Source organism: Schistocerca serialis, chromosome 8, assembly GCF_023864345.2.
Source record: "Schistocerca serialis cubense isolate TAMUIC-IGC-003099 chromosome 8, iqSchSeri2.2, whole genome shotgun sequence".
In the NCBI taxonomy this organism is placed as follows: Eukaryota; Metazoa; Arthropoda; class Insecta; order Orthoptera; family Acrididae; genus Schistocerca; species Schistocerca serialis.
In genome coordinates this window covers 316,772,479-316,793,879 of record NC_064645.1, presented here as the reverse complement: position 1 = coordinate 316,793,879, position 21,401 = coordinate 316,772,479, and the positions used below count along the sequence as shown (strand labels likewise).

Here is a 21,401-nt window from a genome sequence, read left to right as displayed (position 1 = left end):
TGCACTCACATCAGTCAGTCATAACAGTGCAACGACACTTCAGGACGAAGTTCAACAAAGATCCACCAACTGCTAACTCCATTCGGCGATGGTATGCGCAGTTTAAAGATTCTGGATGCCTCTGTAAGGGGAAATCAACGGGTCGGCCTGCAGTGAGCGAAGAAACGGTTGAACGCCTGCGGGCAAGTTTCACGCGTAGCCCGCGGAAGTCGACGAATAAAGGAAGCAGGGAGCTAGACGTACCACAGCCGACGGTTTGGAAAATCTTATGGAAAAGGCTAAAGCAGAAGCCTTACCATTTACAATTGCTACAAGCCCTGACACCCGATGACAAAGTCAAACGCTTTGAATTTTCAGCGCGTTTGCAACAGCTCGTGGAAGAGGATGCTTTCAGTGCGAAACTTGTTTTCATTGATGAAGCAACATTTTTTCTTAATGGTGAAGTGAACAGACACAATGTGCGAATCTGGGCGGTAGAGAATCCTCACGCATTCGTGCAGCAAATTCGCAATTCACCAAAAGTTAACATGTTTTGTGCAATCTCACGGTTTAAAGTTTACGGCCCCTTTTTCTTCTGCGAAAAAAACGTTACAGGACACGTGTATCCGGACATGCTGGAAAATTGGCTCATGCCACAACTAGAGACCGACAGCGCCGACTTCATCTTTCAACAGGATGGTGCTCCACCGCACTTCCATCATGATGTTCAGCATTTCTTAAACAGGAGATTGGAAAACCGATGAATCGGTCGTGGTGGAGGTCATGATCACCAATTCATGTCATGGCCTCCACGCTCTCCCGACTTAACCCCATGCTATTTCTTTCTGTGGGGTTATGTGAAAGATTCAGTGTTTAAACCTCCTCTACCAAGAAACGTGCCAGAACTGCGAGCTCGCATCAACGATGCTTTCGAACTCATTGCTGCGCCGAGTGTGGGAGGAACTTGATTATCGGCTTGATGTCTGCCGAATCACTAAAGGGGCACATATCGAACATTTGTGAATGCCTAAAAATTTTTGAGTTTTTGTATGTGTGTGCAAAGCATTGTGAAAATATCTCAAATAATAAAGTTATTGTAGAGCTGTGAAATCGCTTCAATCATTTGTAATAACCCTGTATTTTTCATTACAAGATGTACCTTGCTTTGAATGGCAATAATTATACAAACATTTAAAACATAAAGTCTAATTGCATTACAGAAAAAATAACATGAACGGTGATTTTCAGAACGCAGTGATAAGTAAAACAAAATTCAAGTAAAATGAGAAATAGAAGTAATGAATGCCAGTAATATGGACAAAAATGTCGGATGACAAAATCAAAGCAGTGAAATTGAAGTTATCACATAACTGTAATTAAAATCACATGAACAAGGACTCCACAGGAAGAAAAACAAGAGTAGATGATGTATGTTGTACGATGATTAATATAGCGTGACAAATGAATAAAAAAATTACACATAAATTGATTAATTGAACAAAAATAATGTTCAAAGTCATTTCAGTAAAGATTTAAACGTAAAAGACTTCAATTTAATGATATCAATATAGTAGAGGGAAACATTCCACGTGGGAAAAATTATATATAAAAACAAAGATGAGGTGACTTACCGAACGAAAGCGCTGGCAGGTTGATAGACACACAAACATATACACAAAATTCAAGCTTTCGCAACAAACAGTTGCCTCATCAGGAAAGAAGGAAGGAGAGGGAAAGACGAAAGGCTGTGGGTTTTAAGGGAGAGGGTAAGGAGTCATTCCAATCCCGGGAGCAGAAAGACTTACCTTAGGGGGAAAAAAGGACGGGTATACACTCGCGCTTGCGCACGCGCGCCACACACACACACACACACACACACACACACACACACACACACACACACACACACACTGGTCTGCTTGTGTCTGTATGTGTGGATGGATATGTGTGTGTGTGCGAGTGCATACCCGTCCTCTTTTCCCTCTAAGGTAAGTCTTTCCGCTCCCGGGATTGGAATGACTCCTTACCCTCTCCCTTAAAACCCACATCCTTTCGTCTTTCCCTCTCCGTCCTTCTTTCCTGATGAGGCAACAGTTTGTTGCGAAAGCTTGAATTTTGTGTATATGTTTGTGTGTCTGTCGACCTGCCAGCGCTTTCGTTCGGTAAGTCACCTCATCTTTGTTTTTCATTCATTCATTCATTCATTTCATTGTTGCCCTTATGGACAGTGTTTGAACTCGAAAATCACATGATGACACAATTTTCACTTCTTTCCTTTCTTCCTCTTCTCTTCCCAAAATCTCTTCATCCTTTGGCTGTGCTCCTGTTTCCTTTGCTCTGTCCATAATGTTCCTTTCTTCTTTCTCTCCTTTACAATAAATTTTGCACTCCTAACTTTGTTTCTGAAGTATTTCCTGTCTCCTATCATTTGCCTGTTGATCCCTATCTGCCTTAAGTCTTCGTCTATTTCATGATACCAATTTGTTTTCTTGCTTGAGCTGTTTACTACATCAAAAATTTTCTTTGTAAGTCGGTTGTTGTCCATTCTCTGTATGTGCCCATAGAAAGTTAATCTGCGTTTTCTGATCGCGTCTGTTAGTCTGTCAGTGTGCTGGTACAGCTCTTTGGTAGGTCGCTTCATCCATATGCCATCTCTGTGAATTGGTCCAAATATTTTCCTGAGAATTTTGCGTTCTATTTTTTCTGTGTCTATGATGCCTGATGCTCCAATTGTGGTTGTTTCTGACGCGTACAATGCTTCTGGTAATACAACTGTTTTGTAGTGCCTAAGTTTGGCCTGCCTCGATATGCTTTTCTTATTATAATGTGACCATGTGAGTTTGTATGCCTTCTGGAGTTTCTTCGTTCGTTCCATGTTAGCCGCCTTGTTTGATCCTCCCATTTGTATGTACTCCCCTAAATACTTAAATTTTTCGACTCTTTCTACGGATCCATATACCGTATGCATGGTGTGTACATTGTTGGTCTGTCGTTCCATATATTGTGTCTTCTCGTAAGATACCTGCAGACCTGTTTTGGCAGCTATTTCATGCAAGCATTCCAGTGCTTCCTTTGCCTCCTGTGTATTATTGCTGAGTATGGCTATATCATCTGCAAATGCCAGACATTTTATGATTGTTTTGGTTTCACGTGTTCTTCCCAGCTGTATTCCTTTAACTTGTTCCTCCCACTGCTTGATAATTTTGTCTAACACCATGTTGAACAGGATTGGTGAGAGCCCGCCTCCTTGTCAGACACCTGTGTGTATGTGGAAGGGTTCCGAAATTTCTCCCATGAACTTAATCTTGGAGGTAGTGTCTGTAAGCGTCTGTTGTATAAGTGCCCTGGTTTTTCTGTCGATACCATATTCTTCCAGTACGTCAAAGAGTGTCTGTCTGTCTATGGAATCATATGCTTTTTTAAAGTCCACAAAGGTAACTACAGTGTTTCTTGCCTGTCTGACTTTCAAAAGTGTTCTCAAGTTCCAGATCTGTTCGATGCATGATCTCCCTTTTCTGAAGCCTGCCTGGTATTCCCCAATTTGCAGATCTGCTTGTGGTTCTAGTCTGTTTAATAGCACCTTAGAGAAAATTTTGTATGTAACTGGTACTAGCGAAATGCCTCTGTAATTGTTTGGATCTGACTTATCACCCTTTTTATGTAACGGATGGATCAATGCACATTTCCATTCCTCTGGCACTTTCTCTGTGATCCAAATTTCGGAGATAATCTTATGGATTTTTTTGGTGATGTTTTCATCTTGGAGTTTCCAGATCTCGGCGATAATACCATCTTCTCCGGCAGCTCTGTTATTTTTCATTTGTTTTATGATTTCCTCTATCTCTTCTATTGTGGGTGGATCAGAATCGGCATTAGATGTGGTCTTTTGGAATGTTAATTTTCCTGTAGGTTTTTTGCAATTAAGAAGTTTATTGAAGTAATGTTTGAGAATTTTACAGTTTTCTTTTGTGTTTGTTTCCAGGGATCCATCTGTTCTTCGGAAGCAGAGGCTAGGGGGTTGATAGCCCTTAATATTTTCTTTGAAAGTTCTGTAAAAATTTCTTGTGTTATTTCTTTTGAAATCTTCCTCAATTTCTTTTAGTCTGTTATTGTCATATGCTCGTTTTTCCCTTCTGATTTCCTTCGATGCTAGTTTCTGAACTTCGTGAAATTCTTTCCATGTTTCTGAATTTCTGTAGCTACTGAACTTGTCCCATGCTTGCTTTCTTCTCTCAATGGCTTCATCACACTTTGCGTTCCACCACCTATGTTTGCGTTTTCTAGGTGGTTGTCCCCAGCACATAGTCTTCTGAACTGCCTTCGCCAGATCTGTCCATGTGTCTATTGAGTGCCTATTAATTTCTTCAACGATTTTATCCCTGTTTATCTTCAAGTATTCCGGATCAGGTTTGACTATTTTGTTTTGCGCTGTCTGTTTCAGTCTTGGGATTGGCTAATCTTAACTTGTAGCAAATAATGATCAGACTCGAAGACTCCTTTACGTGTTCTGACATTTAGAATTTCCTGCGAATTTTTCTTGGATATGGCCACATGATCAATCTGAAATTCTCCCCACACTGTGTTGGGTGCTTTCCATGTTGTAAGTTTTCGTCTTGGTTTTTGAAATTGTGTTGACATGATTTTGAGGTTAAAGTTTTGACAATATTTTATGAGGTGTTCCCCATTTCTGTTCGTGCGAATATGTGCTGAGTATGGGCCTGTTATTTCTCTGAATTTTCTCTCCTTACCAAGCTGCGCATTGAAATCACCCATTACAATTTTCACATGTCTTTCTGGTACGTTGTTAGTTACTTCCTCCATGTCTTCCCAGAAGTCTTCAATTTCTTGTGGCTTCTTTCTGTTATGGTCATTTGTAGGTGCATGTGCGTTGATAATTGTGTATGCTTTATTACCTGATTTGAAGGACAGTGTCGAGATACGTTCTGATATTGAATTGAAGTCTATGATGTTATCCATGACTGATTTGTGTACTGCAAACCCTGTACCAAACAATAATGGTGTTCCTCTTCTGACAGCAGGTTTACCTTTGTAAATCCTGTAATGTTCTGTGTCGAAATGGTTTTCATCTACAAAGCGCGTCTCTTGGATGGCAAGAATTTTGATGTGAAATTTATCTAGCATGTCTGTCAGTTGTTTTAGTTTTCCCAGTTTGAACAGAGTGTTTGCATTGAGAGTGCCAAGGTAGTGCTTGCGAAGAGGTTTTGAGAAGCTCCGACTCTTCTCCTCATGATGTTCCTGGTCCCCCAGAATCCGATGACCAGGAAAGTCCAGTCCGTTGACTGGGGCCTGGGGTAGCGGATTTCTTTCCATTTGTTCCATCATGATTACTTCAAGTTGAAGTTGGTTGTGGTGACCTTCAACAAGATCACGGTAATTGCAGACTTGATTGTTGAAATCAAGCCATATTTCACTGCCGCACCAACTAGGTAAACAGACACAGACCACTAGTCGCTGGATACCAGAACAGACACTAATGGATTTCTTATATAAAAGACTTCAATTTGCTTGACAAGATTCAAACCAGCAACGTTTTGAATGTGAGATTAGTGCCTTGACCACTACATTATGCAATCAGTCTGTAGAACGTTACCATTTTTAATGCTATAAGCATCAAGCTAGGTTCTGAAATGGTTTTCCATTGAAAATTAGGACCTCTAGGGTAAACTATAAAAATTATCTCTATTGACAATTTTGACAAAGCTACATTTGTACTCTACAATATTCATTAGGACAGCATTCATAACTATGAATAAACATTCACTGGAGTAGAGATATGTGCACAGCAATGGGAATTTGTGTCTTTATCTATTCATGGATGAAGACCCATGGTTCTTCTCCTATGTGGAGATTGTAATATTGCCTGAAAGGAATGAATAATTGGATTGAGTTTTCTCATTCAATAGCAGATGGGTTGAGATATACACATACGTTTCTTTTTTTCTAATTGGGTAAGCTTTGCACCCTTTCCCTCTATGTACAGGATTTCTACATCTATTATGTATTTATTGTTTCGGTTTAAGTAACGTTCAACAAAGGATGAATGCAACTTCTTTAACCTCCATCTTCTATGTTCTCTGAACTCGTAGATGGTCTTATAAAACCCACTTTTCATGTTGGCCAGTTATTTACCTTTTGAATCGAAGAAACATCTACCTAAGATCTGTGGGACATAGAGAAATACATTAAAACATTGTTTACCACGGTTAAAATTTTTACCTGTATAAGGCAACCTACTCCATTTCCTTTTCTGTCTGTTTACATCATTCACTGGCTAAATTGGGGATTGGGCTTGCTTCTTCGCTTTTAGTTGAGAATTTTGTCAATAATGTTGGGTACAAATCGATTATATGTAGCTATTGGTTTTTATTTGATTAAATTAGTAGTTGTAGTTGTCTTGGGACCTAGGGGTAAAAAGATGGTGGATCACATGATGGAATGTTGCCTGTTTGTTGGATGTCAAGAGGAAGCTGAGATGAATGTGTCAGTAAAGGAGCCTTTCTAGCAAATTTATACTTGCTGTTTTCTACCTGTAAGTTACAGTCTAGGAAATTAATGGCGAACTCCATACTGACCTTCCTTAGTATGGTTCTGGTTTGTGTTTTCCAAGAGCTTCTGGCATTATATAGTGATTCCCTTCCACATGCAGGGAATATAATGAAATATCTGTACCAGCGCACAACATGTTTAGCCAGTGGTTCACTCAAGCAAATCAATGTCCCAGTTGTCCATGGACATTTCTGTTAGCAAGGGGGAGAAGGGTGAGTCCACTGCCAGACCATCTGCTTACTTAAGCAGAAATCATTTTCATTTAAACAACATTCTACTGTATTAATTATGCTTAGTGTATATTAATTTTGTGTAAAGGGGCAAAAAGTGTTTTGTTTAGTTAATACAAGGAAAAAATTAAATTGTTATGGCTTTTTCATTAAGAAATAATTAAATTTCTCTCTGCTGTGTATTTTCAGATGTGATTGCCCATATTGCTGCCGTTTCGCCATCATGCTCGGATAAACATTTCATTACAGGGTTCACACCTGTTTCATGAAAGACACTTGGATCTAGACACAAATTATCAGTTGTCATTGTGCTGTATTCTGGTCTTGTTGGGTATGTTTCTGTAGGGAATAAACCAAAGCTGGATGTCATTAACTCTGACTGCCCTCAAGCAGCCCTATCAGAGATGAAATAAATATTAAACTCTATGCATATGGCTTGCCAGTAACTGCTACTAACAAGGGACTATTCCCAACTGTCAATTAACGATCTTGCTTAAACTTGGCGGGTGCAGACCAAAATAGTGCAATACATATTTTCTGTTTGTGCCCGATTTCACTTTTAAGGGGTAAAATACAACCCAAAATGTAATCTGGCATTTTAGGTTTAGAGGGAATACCTTTCAAATGATGATACGTAACACCTTCTACCCCATTTGGTTCACCTGGACTGACTCAACCCAACAAGCCGCCTCTCTTGAAGTTGACTTCCATCTCAAAGGTGGCTACATCAGCACCTCTATCCATATCAAACCTACCAACCACCAGCAATATGTCCACTTTGGCAGCTGGCACCCATTCCGTGCCAAGAAGTCCCTTCCATGAAGCCTAGCCGCCTGTGGCCGTCGCATCTGTAGTGATGGGCAGTCCCCCTCGAAGTATACCAAGGGTCTCACTGTTTCCTTCGTAGACCGTAATTACCCTTCCAACCTTGTACAAAAACAGATCTCCTGTGCCTTATCTATCCAGTCACCCACCACCTCCCAGTGTCCCACTGTCCGGCCACAGAGGAGCATTCCCCTCATGACTCGGTACCACAAAGGACTGGAGCCAATGAACTACATTCTCCAGCAGGGTTTAGACTACCTCTCATCGTGCTCTGAAATGAGAAATGTCCTTCCCACCCCTCCCATAATGGTATTGTGCCACCCTCTGAACCTACACATCCTCGTCCATCCCTACACAACCCCTGCTACAAACTCCTTTGGCTCATACCACTGTACTAGACGTAGATGGAAGATCTGTCCCATACGTCCTCTCACCACCACTTTTGTAAACCCTCATCACCAGTTTTGTAAAGGCCTTGTCGCTACTGCTGTGGAGGCTGAGTTGCCACTGTTGTTAAGGTAGTCTGTGAGTTCGTGCAACCGCTTCTGATGCAGTACACTGCTATGACAATTTCTCCCTGCCACTATTACACAGCTATGCCCTAGGGTCAGGTAACAAGTTAGGAGAATGAAGGCTCTGCAACACTCCAACACATTATGAACAAAGTCTTACAAATGAGTTAAAAGGGCTTACTTATGTTTGTGTCTTTTCGAATAATGAAGTTTGCAACACTGCATGCAATATAACACCAAAAAAGGCCCTCAATGGCTAAGTGAAAATAATCTGTGGTGAAGTTCACAGCACATAACAAATGCAATTTACAACAACTGTCTGTTCACTTCTAACAATTCACTAATGACATTCCCTGTCTATCACCAAGGGAGCGAGACCTGCTCTTCTATCTTCTGAGTGGGCTTCTGTCCATTGTCATCCGGTAATTAGCATACTACACTCGGCCAGCAGTTGGCCGAGGCAAAATTGATATCTTCATCCTGAGCACCGCCCATGGCACTGGTGGAACTCGCGCAAGTGGCAAGTCTCTATGGCACTGGCACCAGCTCACATCTTTGTACCTTTGGTGCTTTTGTCCTGGCTGTCTCTTGTTCGGACGACAGCAACCACCTACTCCAATCCAGTCACCAATGTCACCTGTCCAATCAAAGGCAGGATTACCTGTGAAACAAGTCTTGTGATCTATAAGTTAAGCTGCAACCACTGTTCTTCATTTTACGTGGGCATGATAACCAATATGTTGTATGTTTGCATGAATGGCCACCAATAAACTGTGGTCAACAAATAACTGAACCACCCTGTTGCTGAACATGCTGCCCAGCATGAGGGTTTTCATTTCAGTGACTGCTTCACAGCCTGTGCCATCTAGATCCTTCCCACCAACACCAGCTTTTTTGAATTGCATAGTTGGGAACTATCCCTGCAAAATATGTTACAATCCTGTAACCTGCCTGGCTTCAACTTTCGTTAGTCATTGTCCTTACGCCCCAGTGTTTCTACTTCTTTACTTCTCTCCTTTTCCGCTACCCTCTCCCCTGCACACTGTCTAACCTCCCGACTGCACCAGGTGCCCTACCCTCTTTCCACCTCGTCCCTGCATGCTCCCACTAACAGCACTTCACTGTTCTCCACCCCTCCCCTACTATCCCTCCCACTCGCCACTCCAGCCTCCTCCTTACACCCACCCAATTGCCTTTCTCATCGTGTACTGCTGCTCACAGTCTGGCTTCAGTTGCCAGAGACTGTGGTCATGAGTGTGTGAGTTGCATTTGCGCGTGCACTAAACATTCCATCCTGGATTTCCTATTGTTTGATTTTTCTCCTGTAAAAGCAGATATGTAGTTAATGTTTGTGAAAACTGTATAATCAACTTTTGTAATAATATGAAAATTTGCAGAGGTACTCCATCACCATTAATTAATTTTGAAAAATGAAAACTCTTTTTATAGCGTAAACTAAAGAAGCTTACAAGCCAATACATCCCTGTGTAATAAAACTCTGTTCTAAAATACCACCTTTGGAAAATACGCTGTACACAAAATGCTGTCCTTTTTGCAACATAGCCAATTCAGATGTATAAATATTCATTACTATTCTAATTATTTGTTTTATGTTTTAAATTATTATTTTATGTTTTACATTCAAAGCTTTTTGTTTTTTAGTTTACTATTTCACATATGTGTATTTTGTTAATTGAAAATAATAAGTAGCTCATTATTATGATACAGAATCATTACAACAATGATAATCGCTAAGAAAATATTCTTTTACACCATGTACATAAAATGAATAAAATCTCTTTATGTAATATACACAATCGAGAAGCCAATATAAAACAAAATTAAGCAGGATTTCAAATTGTGACACATGATCCTCTAAATATCCAGATTTATGTCAGGCCTATTTCAGTACAATGGTAAGCCTTGACAAAGAGAATTGATTATGTACTAGTGGCAGCAGCTTGATTTTATTGTTTCTCAAGTAATCATTCAACAGAACTAGATCTGAAAATTTTGTCACAGTTCTTTCAACATCCCAAGTCGGTGACTGTGCCGTTGAGCCCTTTGGGTCCTTGTCTTTCACACTGACCACTGCGAGAGTCTAACGTTATGCAGATATTTTTTTCTTACTGGGAAAGAAAATATCTTTCAAATATCTTTTGACCTTGTTGGACTTTGTTTACCAGATTCCAATGCTGTCACAAGGACATTTGGGGCTTCAAATAGAGATTCACAAACTCTTGGTGGAACCTCAACATTAGTCTCTTTTAAAACTGTTAAAAGGTGGGTGGTCAGTGTAAAAAGAAACCATTTTTAGCATTGTACTTGAGGCAAAAAAAAACATCTGGTGATCCCAAAGGGCTTGATGGCACAGATATAGCTGTGAAACATACATGGCTTCTATTGCGAAAAGACTTTCTGTTGAATGATTATGATTTCAGTCTCCACTTGAGAAACAATTAAATCAAGATGCAGTCTCTAGTATATCACCAGTTCTGTTCGCAAATGCTTACGTGTACTGAAATATGCATGATACAAGTCAGGATATTTAGAGGATCACTCGAAACAATTTGAAATCCTGCTGCATTTTGTTTTACATGTCCATCTACATCCATACCCTGCAAACCTCTGCATAGTGATTGGTAGAGAGTATATACCAGTTATTAGGGTTTCTTCCCGTTCCATAGTGCAGGAAGAAGGTTGTTAGAATGCCTCTTTGTGTGCTGTAGTTATTCTAATCTTGTCCTCATGATCCCTATGTGAGCGGTATATAAGGGGCTGTTGTGTATTCTTAGAGTCATTGTTTAAAGCTGGTTCTTGATACGTGGTTAGGAGACTGTCTCAGGATGGTTTACATCTATCTTCAAGAGTGTGCCAGTTCAGTTTCATCAGCATCACTGTAATACTCTCCCACAGGTCAAATAAACCTGTAACTATTTGTGTTGACCTTCTCTGTGTATTTTCAACGTCCCCTGTTGGCCTTATTTGGTTTGGATCCTACATACCTGAGCAGTATTCTAGATTGGGTCACATGAGTGATCTGTAAGCAGTATCCTATGTAGACTGACTGCACTTCCCCAGTATTTTACCAATAAACTGAAGTCTATCACCTGCTTTACCCACGACTGAGCCTTTGTGATTGTCCCACTTCATATCCTTACAAAATGTTACACCCAGGTGTTGGTACGAGTTGGCCAATTCCAGCTGTGAATCACTGATATTATAGTCATAGGATGCTACATATTCGTTTTGTGAAGTGCACAATATTACATTTCTGAGTATTTAAAGCAAGTTACCAATCTGTGCACCATGTTGAAAACTTGTCAAGATCTGACTGACTATTTATGCAGCTTCATTGTAGATAACTGCATCATCTGCAAAAAGTTGGAGGTTACTATTAATGTTGTCTGCAAGGTCATTAATATACAGCATGAACAGCAAGGGTCTGTTCACTTCACCGAGGCACACTTGAAGTTACTTCTACATCTTGCAATGACTCCCTACCCATCATAACATGCTGTGTCCTCCATAACAAAAAATCGTCAGTCCAGTCACAAATTTCCCTTGATACCCCATATGATAGAACTTTTGCCAATAAGCAAAGGTGTGATACTGAGTTAAATGTCTTTCGGAAATAAAGAAGTACGTCATCTGTGTGATTGCCTCAATCCAAAGCTTTCAGTATGTATGTGAGAAAAGAGTGAGTTGGATTTTAATGATCAATGTCCTCTGAATCTGTGCTGGTTCACATGGAGGTCATTCTGATCAAGATACCTCATTATGTTTGAGCACAGAATATGTTCTGGGGATTCTACAACAAATCAGTGTCAAGGTATTGAGCAGTAGTTTTGTGGATCGCTTCTGCTATCATTCTTGTAGACAGATGTTACCTGTGCTTTCTTCCAACTACTGAGCTTGTTTTTCTTTTCTTCAAGGTATCTTAGATTACAGTTGGAAGAGGGATTATCTCAACCACAAATTCAACATAAAATCTCATAGGGATTCCATCAAGCCCTGGAGCTTTGTTCAGTTTTAACAATTTCAGCTGTTTCTCAACATCCTTGACACTAACACTGATTTCACTCAGCTTTCCAGTGGTGTGGGATTAGATTGGGCTAGTTTTCTTGGATTTTCCTGTGTAAAGGATCATTTGAAAACAGAGTTAAGTATTTCGGCTTTTGCTTTGCTACTCTCAATTTCTGTTCCTGTCTCATTCGCTAGCGACTGGATACTAACTTTGGTGCTTGTAACAGCTTTACATACGAGCAGAATTTCTTTAGTTTTGCAAAAGAATGTTTGACAAAATTCTGCTACGGTAGTCACTGAAGGCTTAACACACTGCTCCCTTGACAGCCAAACATGTTTCATTCAGACACCTCTCTGTCTGTAGTCCTGTTCCTTGTTTTACACCTGTTATACAGTTTCTGTAGAAGTTTCTTTACAGTGGCTGCATACCACTGAGGGTCCCTCCCATTATGAACTGTTCTATTGAGAACATATCTATCCAGTGTATGGTCAACTATTCCTGTAAACTTGGGCCACAGTTCCTGTCTGTGCTCCTGTCTTGTGCTCCTGTCTTGTGCTGAAAGTTTCAAATTCCTCATTGAGATATGCCGCTATTGGTCTTTGTGTTGTGTCTAGGAATCCTGCATACTCGGGTCACTAGACAAACAATCAAACAACTCGTATTAATGAGTTTTATTACAATAAGACAATTACAATACATAACTTTGATAAATGTGTCACAAGCAAAGGGCAACATACGAAATAATCAGTCTTCTTCAGAATAGACAAATAAAAGTCTGTGCTGTGTAGAGAGAGCTAACAAAGTCACTAACATTGATGCTGTTATCGAACTGGCTGTCACCAGTCGGGTGCGGCACTTGTGTCCTCTTCATGTAGGGGCCTCTGCTGTTGGTTGTCATCCCGGAAGGAAGTTCGGTCGGCATGTGATTGGCTGACTTCTTCCCACAGCAAGGGATCGATGGCCATTGTAGTCTGGTCCCTTCAATCTCGCAAACCAACCAGGCTTCCCACATCCTTCTTTTCCCTATTCCCTATCATTCCCAACTGGCATGTTGGCGCTGACTTAACGCCGTCGTAACATTCCTCTCCCCCCCCCCCCCCCCCCCCCCCCCACAAGCTGCAGACCATAATCGTATATGGAGCACGACAGTGGGAGGCGGGGGGGGGGGGGGGGGGTGTATGCAGGAGTGTGGGCTCTTTGATGGACTGGAAGCTGTGGTTGCAGGGGATGTCAGACTTCCAGTCATAACCCGCCATCCAGCCTTCATTTTGGTGGAAATGTCCCCTGGAAAATGCCCAGAAGGGTATGTGGCACATACCAAGAGGTAGAAGGTGTCAGCTGCTGCAGTGTGGGAGAGTCCAGCTGCATTGGTAGGACAAGAGGAAGCGGAGGAGGCGAAGGCTTCGTATCCATGGGTTCATCCCGCGGTGTCATGATAACATCCTCTGGTAGCTGCTGTGGCCACACTAAAACCCAATATCATGCACCACAAAGTGATACCTGGTGGCCTTCCTTCAATACCAGATGCTGAGGAGGGTGGAGTAGTGTCCAATGGCGGCGGCCGTAAAGCAATTCAGCGGGCAATGGTCCATATTGTGAATGCGAACAGTAGGGGGGAAGAAACAGATGCAATGCTTGATCCCTATTGTGGGTGGTGTGAAGTTTGGCTGTCTGCTGCTTGACGGTTCTGACAAAACATTCCGCTTCACCATTTGACTGTGGATGGGATGCTGCACTAGTTAGATTTTGTAAGCCATTGCATTCACAGAATGTTTCAAATTCATTTGACATGAACTGAGGGCCATTGTTAGACACTATGGCTTCAGGCGAACCTTTGAGGCAAAAAATAGAGTACAACGCCTGAACTGTGCTATGTGACATTGTCGAGTACATTGGCACAGCAAAAGGAAACTTGCTACAAGTCCACCACAATCAACCAGCAAATGTTCCAAAAAGGTCCCGTAAAGTCGATGTCCACGTGTTGCCATGGTGATTGCAACTTAGGCCAAGCAGAGAATTTTTGTGGCAGAGCAGGCTGATTTTCCACACATGCGTGATACTCTGACGTCATCTTCTCTATTTGGATGTCCGTACCCTCCCAAGTACAATGTTGAAGTGCTAACTGTTTCATACAATCCCCTCGTGTCCTTGGTGAAGTAACTGCAACACTTCTTTTTGCAAAGCTTTGGGGATCAACGCGTGTGACTGTGCGCTGTCATTTTGAACAAGAATCACACCTTGCTGTATAGCGAGGCTATGCAAAGTATCGGTGCACTACAGAGTTCTTTATGCTATGAAATGAGCAAAATGGTCAAATCTGAATCAGCTTCCATAACCAGTGCAATTTTCCTATAGATCAGAAAAAAGGATTGAAGCAGTTCAGAATCGTATCCATCGATGTGACAACAAGATGCAACAGAAGCATCAGAGTCTGGATCAGGGCCAATCGGAAGACGTGAAAGGGTGTCTGCATTACCGTGTTGAGCTGTCGAATGATACACAATCTTGTACTGGTATTGAGACAACAACAAAGCCTATCTTTGCAATTTTTTGGCAATTTGTACAGGAACTGGCTTCATCGGATGAAACAGGTGCCGCAATGGCTTGTGATCTGTTACTAACTAGAATTTTCTGCCATACATATAGTGCTGGAATTTGGTGACACCATACACAGTAGCCAATGCCTCTTTCTCTATTTGTGAATAGTTACACTGAGCTTTGGACAACACCTTTGATGCGAAAGCAATAGACCTGCCTTTATGACACAGTTGTGTGTGAAAGCACTGCACTGATTCCTTGTGTCTAAATTTTTGTGAATGGACAGAATTCTTATGTTTGTTCCAGTGCAAACATATGGATTGTACATGACCTTTCTTGCCACAAGTGTAACACTGTGCTTGTCCGGATGGGCGATCTTGGTGTGTATGCAGTGAATAGTACCAACGGCATGACTTAATTCTGTTCACTGATGTAGCCGCCTGTTTAGAGAACTGTTTACGCAGCTTGGTGCACGTGTGCTGTTGCTGCCTACTGAGCCGGTCGTGAGCAAGAGACGACTCGACCCAATAAATTGGTGGGTGCTCAGATTTATCGTCCGCTATGGCACCTGAATCATATTGACCTTGAATTTTCATTACATGAGAAATGATGGATCTGACTGTTTCAAAATCTGTTCTCCAAGTTTGACCTCATTTGAATTTGCACTTCCTCATCACACCCTGCAAATCTGTTACCCACTCGCGATATTTTTGTTCTGACCATTTCTTGCAATGAAAGAATTGGTACCTAGCTGCCACCACATTCACGTGTTGGTCATAATAGTTAGTTAGAGATGCTACATCCTGATTATAGGAAAGTTCACTCAGAGTGGCATTAGGGAACAATTTCTGAATAAGGTGAAAGACTGCACTTCCTGCCGTTGACAAAAAGTAAAAAATTTCACAGTACCTGACACGTTGGTGTGGGCTTCTTACTGTTGCAACCACTCAAGCCATTCCTCTTCTTTTGCATTAAACTGGCAAAAAAGCAGTATCGCACTCAGAGCTACAGTTGCATGTTGCGCAGTGTTCGTTGCTTGGGTTGCGTGTAACTGCTGTACCATATTGGGAAGGGTTACAATCTGCTGCGTCTGACACTGAAACATCTGTGTTAGCTGTGTTGCATCTATCACTTGCAGCTGAGTCACCTGCGTAGGCGGTGGGAGATATGGGCTGCTCATTTTGGAATAGACAAATGCAATAAACAGAGAATGCGAGCAATAAAAATAAGCACACAAACAAAGAAAATTTCTGCAACCCTACCTGAAAACACTGAATAGAAAAAACACTATACTGTTAAAACATGTAAACACACCCCTGCAATGAAAGGACAAGGTGGAATTAAGGCGCCAGCAAACTACAGAAGCCCACGACAAAACAAAATCTGTGGCAGCTGGTTGCTCTGGGTTCGCCTTGTCACCAATGTTATTCGTCCATCCTCAGCGTCAATTTTGTTGTGTCTAAGAATCCTGCATACTTGGGTCAATAGACAATCAATCAAACAACTCGTATTAATGAGTTTTATTACAATAAGACAATTACAATACATGTCTCACAAGCAAAGGGCAGCATACAAAATAATCAGCCTTCTTCAGAATAGACAAATAAAAGTCTGCGCTAAGTAGAGAGAGCTAATGAAGTCACTAACACTGGCGCTGCTATCGAGCTTGCTGTCGCTAGTCGGGCGCGGTGCTTGTGTCCTCGTCACATAGGGGCCACTGCTGTCACGTTGGCATCCTGGAAGGGAGGTCAGTCAGCGTGTGATTGGCTGACTTCTTCCCACAGCCTTCTCTTCACGGTCATTCCCAGCTGGTGTGCTGGTGCTGACTTGACGCCATACCACTTTGTACTTTGGAATCATTGTTGCCACAACCGCATCATGATCACTGCTGCTAATTTTGATGTAGATGTCCTCCAAGAGGTCAGATGTATTTGTTGCCATTAGATAAATGTATTTCCATCATAAGTGGGGTTCTGATGTATTTGTTCTAGGTAGTTTTCAAAGAAGGCACTTAGTAATGTTTCACAAGAAGTCTTACCACATCCATCACTAGCAAAACTAGTTTCACAGGAAGTCTTATCACGTCCACCACCAACAAAACAGCAGTTTTCACAGTTGATTTTTGGATGATTTAAGTCTCCACCAGTGATAGCAGTTATGATTGGGCAGCTTACAAGTGTGAACTGAGGTTTTCTCTCAAGTTTTCAGTTACGAGGTGTGTTCAAAAAGTAAGGTAACCTTATATTTTTATGAAAAAATATTTATTTATTCATCAATATTCATGTTGTCCCCTTCAAAGTAATCCCCCTCCGATACAATACACTTGTGTCAACACTTCTTCCAATCCTGGAAGCACTTCTCATAAGCACCTCTTGGAACAGCCTTAAGTACTTCCAGTGATGCCGTTTTCATTGATCATTGAAAATCTTTGTCCTTTCATAGGTGTCTTCAGTTTTGGGAACAGGAAAAAGTCGTAGGGGGCCAAATATGGTGAATATTCTCACAAGCAACAATGAATGAGCAGTTGCATTGTTGTGATGAAAAAGCCATGAATCGTTTTTCCACAATTCCGGACGTTTTTGTGTTGCTTTTCGCAAATGGCGCATAACATCAAGTTAATACTCCTTATTGACCATATGACCTTGAGGCAAAAATTCATGATGCATTATGCCCTGGTAATTGAAAAAAATAGTGAGCAAAATTTTGACATTTGATCAAACTTGTGTGCATTTTTCGGTCTTGGCTCTCCGAGATGCTTCCATTGGGATGACTGGGCTTTGGTTTCAACATCATAGCTATAAACCCATGTTTCATCACCAGTTATGACCTTTTTGAGCAAATCAGGATCATCATTGATGTCGTTCAAGAGCTCCTGAGCAATGCTCACGTGACGGTTCTTCTGATCAAAATTGAGAATTTTTAGAACAAACTTCGCTGACACACGGCTCAAGTCCAAAACATCCGAAAAAATTGCATGACACGAGCCAACCGATATGCCAACATCCTCAGCGACATCTCTTATGGTAATTCGATGATTTTTCAAAACAATTTTCTTCACAGCTTCGATGTTTTTACCTTTTGTTGATGTGCTGGGGCGTCCAGAGTGAGGTTCATCATTGACATCTTCTCAGCTATCTTGGACAGTCACGTTACTTTTTGAACAGCCATTGTATACCAGGAGGTGAGTCTGGTGGGTGATAGAAGGATCCAGTTACCATTTTATGCCCAACCCTGATACTGAATCTTGCCCAAACAGTCTCACAGGCAACTTCAATTTCTATCTCAGTTGATTTGAGTTTCTTGTCTGCCGTGACAAATACTCCACCTCCATTTCTCATTACCCTATCCTTTTGATACACATGTAAATGTTCCCCAAAACTCTCTACTATCAATTTCAAGTTTCAACCAGCGTTCTGTAATTAGTATTACATGAGCTCCACAATTTTTCAGGGGCACTTTAAACTCTGGCACTTTGTTGCAAATGCTTCGGTAGTTAACCACTAGGATTTTTAATACTCTCACCTGCAAAAGGCATTTCTTTCAGTCTTACACTGGTACTTGTGGGTTTTGTACAGCTGTCATTATATGTATTGGATGGGAAGTTGCCTAATCTAAAAAAAAAACTTGTGTGCACCTCGCACAGTCAGCACCTGGGTAGCATCCTCTGATGTGTCATGTGCACCTGACCCATTTATGAGGACCCAACAGTTCTCAACCCTATGGCACAACTCCATGATGTTGGAGCCTAGCTTGTCATAGAATTTTTGCAGTCTCTGATTCAGTTCTTTGACTCAGAACAAAAGGGCCAGGATCAGTTCTGGGGACAGCGCTGCAAATTGTGAGCTTTGTGAAACTCTGTGTGCAAGGTTGGTCTTCTCAGTCTTCTCTGCCAGTCGATGGAATGATCCAGGTACGACCTTCGAGCCCAGACAACAGGCGCCATTTGTTCCAATATGCGCCACAATCTGCTGTTGCCCGTACCCTGTTCCCTTAGTGGCTACCAGAATAGTGTCTTCAAAAAATTGAATGAGGCCTCCAGACATGCACACAGAGTGCATCTGGTGTACTTTCTTACTCTTGCTGCCATTTCCCTAAGGGCTACCATCAGTTGCCATACATTTGAAATGCTGATGATTGATAGACACTTCTGTTTTGTGTTTGTCTCCTCTTGACGCCGGACAAAACATGTTTCCCGAAAACGGGTGAAATTTTTTACATTGTCTTCTCCGCCATGTATATTATGTGAAGATATTTCATTCATTTTTATATGTTTGGTGTAAAAGAACATTGTTTAAACATTTTCTTTCACATGATCATTATTTTAATTATTTTCTATCTTAATAATGAGTTACTTATTAGTTTCCGTTAAGAAAATAAATATATGTGAAACAGTAAACTAAAAAATAAAAATGTAAAACATAAAACAACAATTTAAAACATAAAACAATTGTAAGTAAAATAAATGATTAGAGTAGTCATGAATGTTTAGATATTTAAATTAGGTACATTGCAAAACTGAGACAGCACATTGTGTATACCTTATTTTCCAAAAATGGTATTTCAGAAACCAGCTTTATCACATGGCGATATATGTGGCTTGAAAGCTCCTTTAATTTATGTTGGAACAAAAGTTTTCTTTTTTCAAAATCAATTAATGGTGGTGGGGTATTTTACAAAATTTCATATTACTGCAGAAGCTGATTATACAGTTTTCAAGAACATTAATTACATATTAGTTTTTATATGAAAAACATTTTTTATATATCATCATTTTGAGGATATTCCTTCTAAACCTAAAATGCCACATTACCTTTCGGGGTGTACCTCATCCATTAAGTGAATTTGAGCATAAACTAAAAGATACATATTGCATTATTTTGCCCCCTTCATGCATCCACCAAGTTTCATCAAGATTGTTTTTTGACACTTGGGAATGTTCCCTTATAAGTAGAAATTAATGCCTTCACTAATTACTTAATAAAGTTTAAAACATTTCCTGTTGTGGGGTAATATATTTTAAACTCTTCTGCCGTGTGTACTGGCATCAAAAGGATAATTTGCTTGTTAAAACTATAAAATTATGAGACAGAATTGCTTCTTGAGCCACTTGGGGTCTGTCCAGCCAACTTTCCCTGCTGTTACTGTTGAATGGTGGAGTTCCTATTCCTTTTTCAATGTTTGTAATTGACGGCATGCAATTAGCGGAGATGGTGATGTAGTAATGGCCATTGTATCAAGTTGTTTTTAGATGATTCTGTGTGGTATAGCTGCTAGCATGTTGTCTGTCATGTGTAAATAGTGTGTGATTTGACATGGCTCTTCTGATGAATATACATTCCAAAACTGACCTCTATATAGATAATTCTTGTGTTGCACATTCTGTGTGCAACTGCCACACACACAAGTATGGAATCATTCATCAGCAAAAGGCCATGCTAAACTGTTCCACTCATTAAGGTGATGGGATTGTTCTCTCTCTCTCTCTCTCTCTCTCTCTCTCTCTCTCTCTCTGGATTGAGGTGTGCATGTTGTTGCCACTGCTGTTGATGCTAATTATGTATTTTTTGTTCATATATTGTGTCCAGGCATTAGTTCTATTAATGATTTTCTTAAATGGTACAATTGCATATTCAGTCATTTACAATGTATATATTGTGACATGAACTGCAAATTTTGTATGTGAGTAGCTATTTAGATAGTTACCTATTGAGTATCACATAAGCTTCTATAGATTTTTATTTTTTAGAGAATCGGTAGTAAATTTTTCTGTACTGCATAACGTTATAGGTCTAATTCGCTTCATGTGCATAAAATGTAAAATACATCTTTCGAAAACTGCAGTGCTTTACTTACTATTAACAAATTGTGTAGTTGGTATACCATGAGCTCCCTCTTTCACATTAAACACTGGATTCTGCTAATATTGTATCTACAGTTCTAAATGAATACTTAACTGTGGAGTAGCTTGGCATTCTTCTCTCATTTATGTCTATGCAACAGTAAAGCCAACATCATAACTTTTAAGGGCTGGCATTAGATTCTTTTATTAGAAAATCTAGATTTCTTTCACTTTACTCATAAGTTTAACATTTGTTTGTTCCTGGAGCTGCAACACATTTCAGTATGGCCCATGGGACATACTCAGGCATAAGTATTACAGCCTTTAGCCCAAGCATCTTACCCTTCCTGCTGTGGTGACAGTGGCCACTTTCCTATTACTGTCTCTTTCTCAATTCATCAACTTATGGAATATGCACCATATTGTTCACCTCTGAAAGCCAACTGTCAAACTTCCACTTCAGAAGCAACTTGTGAAGTGAGTCGAGAGAAGGATACGAAAGGAATGGTCCAAGATACTATAGATACGATTATACATGCTGCAGAAGTAATTGCACCCTGTTCTTCAGCTTTTCACTGTCTGAAATCTGCCCCATAGTGGTCTGCAGAAATAGTTGCAGTTATTGGAGAATATCAAGGAGTACATCAGCATCACAAATGCCACCCTTCTACTGAACATTTAATACCATTTAAGATACTTCAAGTGAAGGCATGGTTTTTAATTAAAAAAGGAAATTAGGAGTGTCAGGAACAAAATGTCTCACTTGTGATAGTTAACTCTGCCACATTTGCAGCCATACACCATTGACAGTATTTCTGGCATCTCCTTCCGTGGCAACATTTGAGGTACTTTGTCGTCAGATGAAATGGTGGGTCAGTGGTTAG

At 40.6% G+C, this 21,401-nt stretch overlaps 1 protein-coding gene across 5 annotated transcripts in view; it reads left to right on the top strand.

Moving 5' to 3' along the window:
- The window catches only part of LOC126416192 (uncharacterized), a 206,723-nt gene that overhangs the window by 14,482 nt on the left and 170,840 nt on the right, over positions 1–21,401 (top strand). Inside the window, exon 2 of one of the 5 annotated variants that reach the window (XM_050083779.1) lies at positions 6,966–7,107. The exons of the other annotated variants lie outside the window; for them this stretch is intronic. The gene's annotated coding sequence lies outside the window, so the exon portion shown is untranslated. The remainder of the gene's footprint in view (positions 1–6,965; positions 7,108–21,401) is intronic. 5 annotated transcript variants of the gene reach the window in all.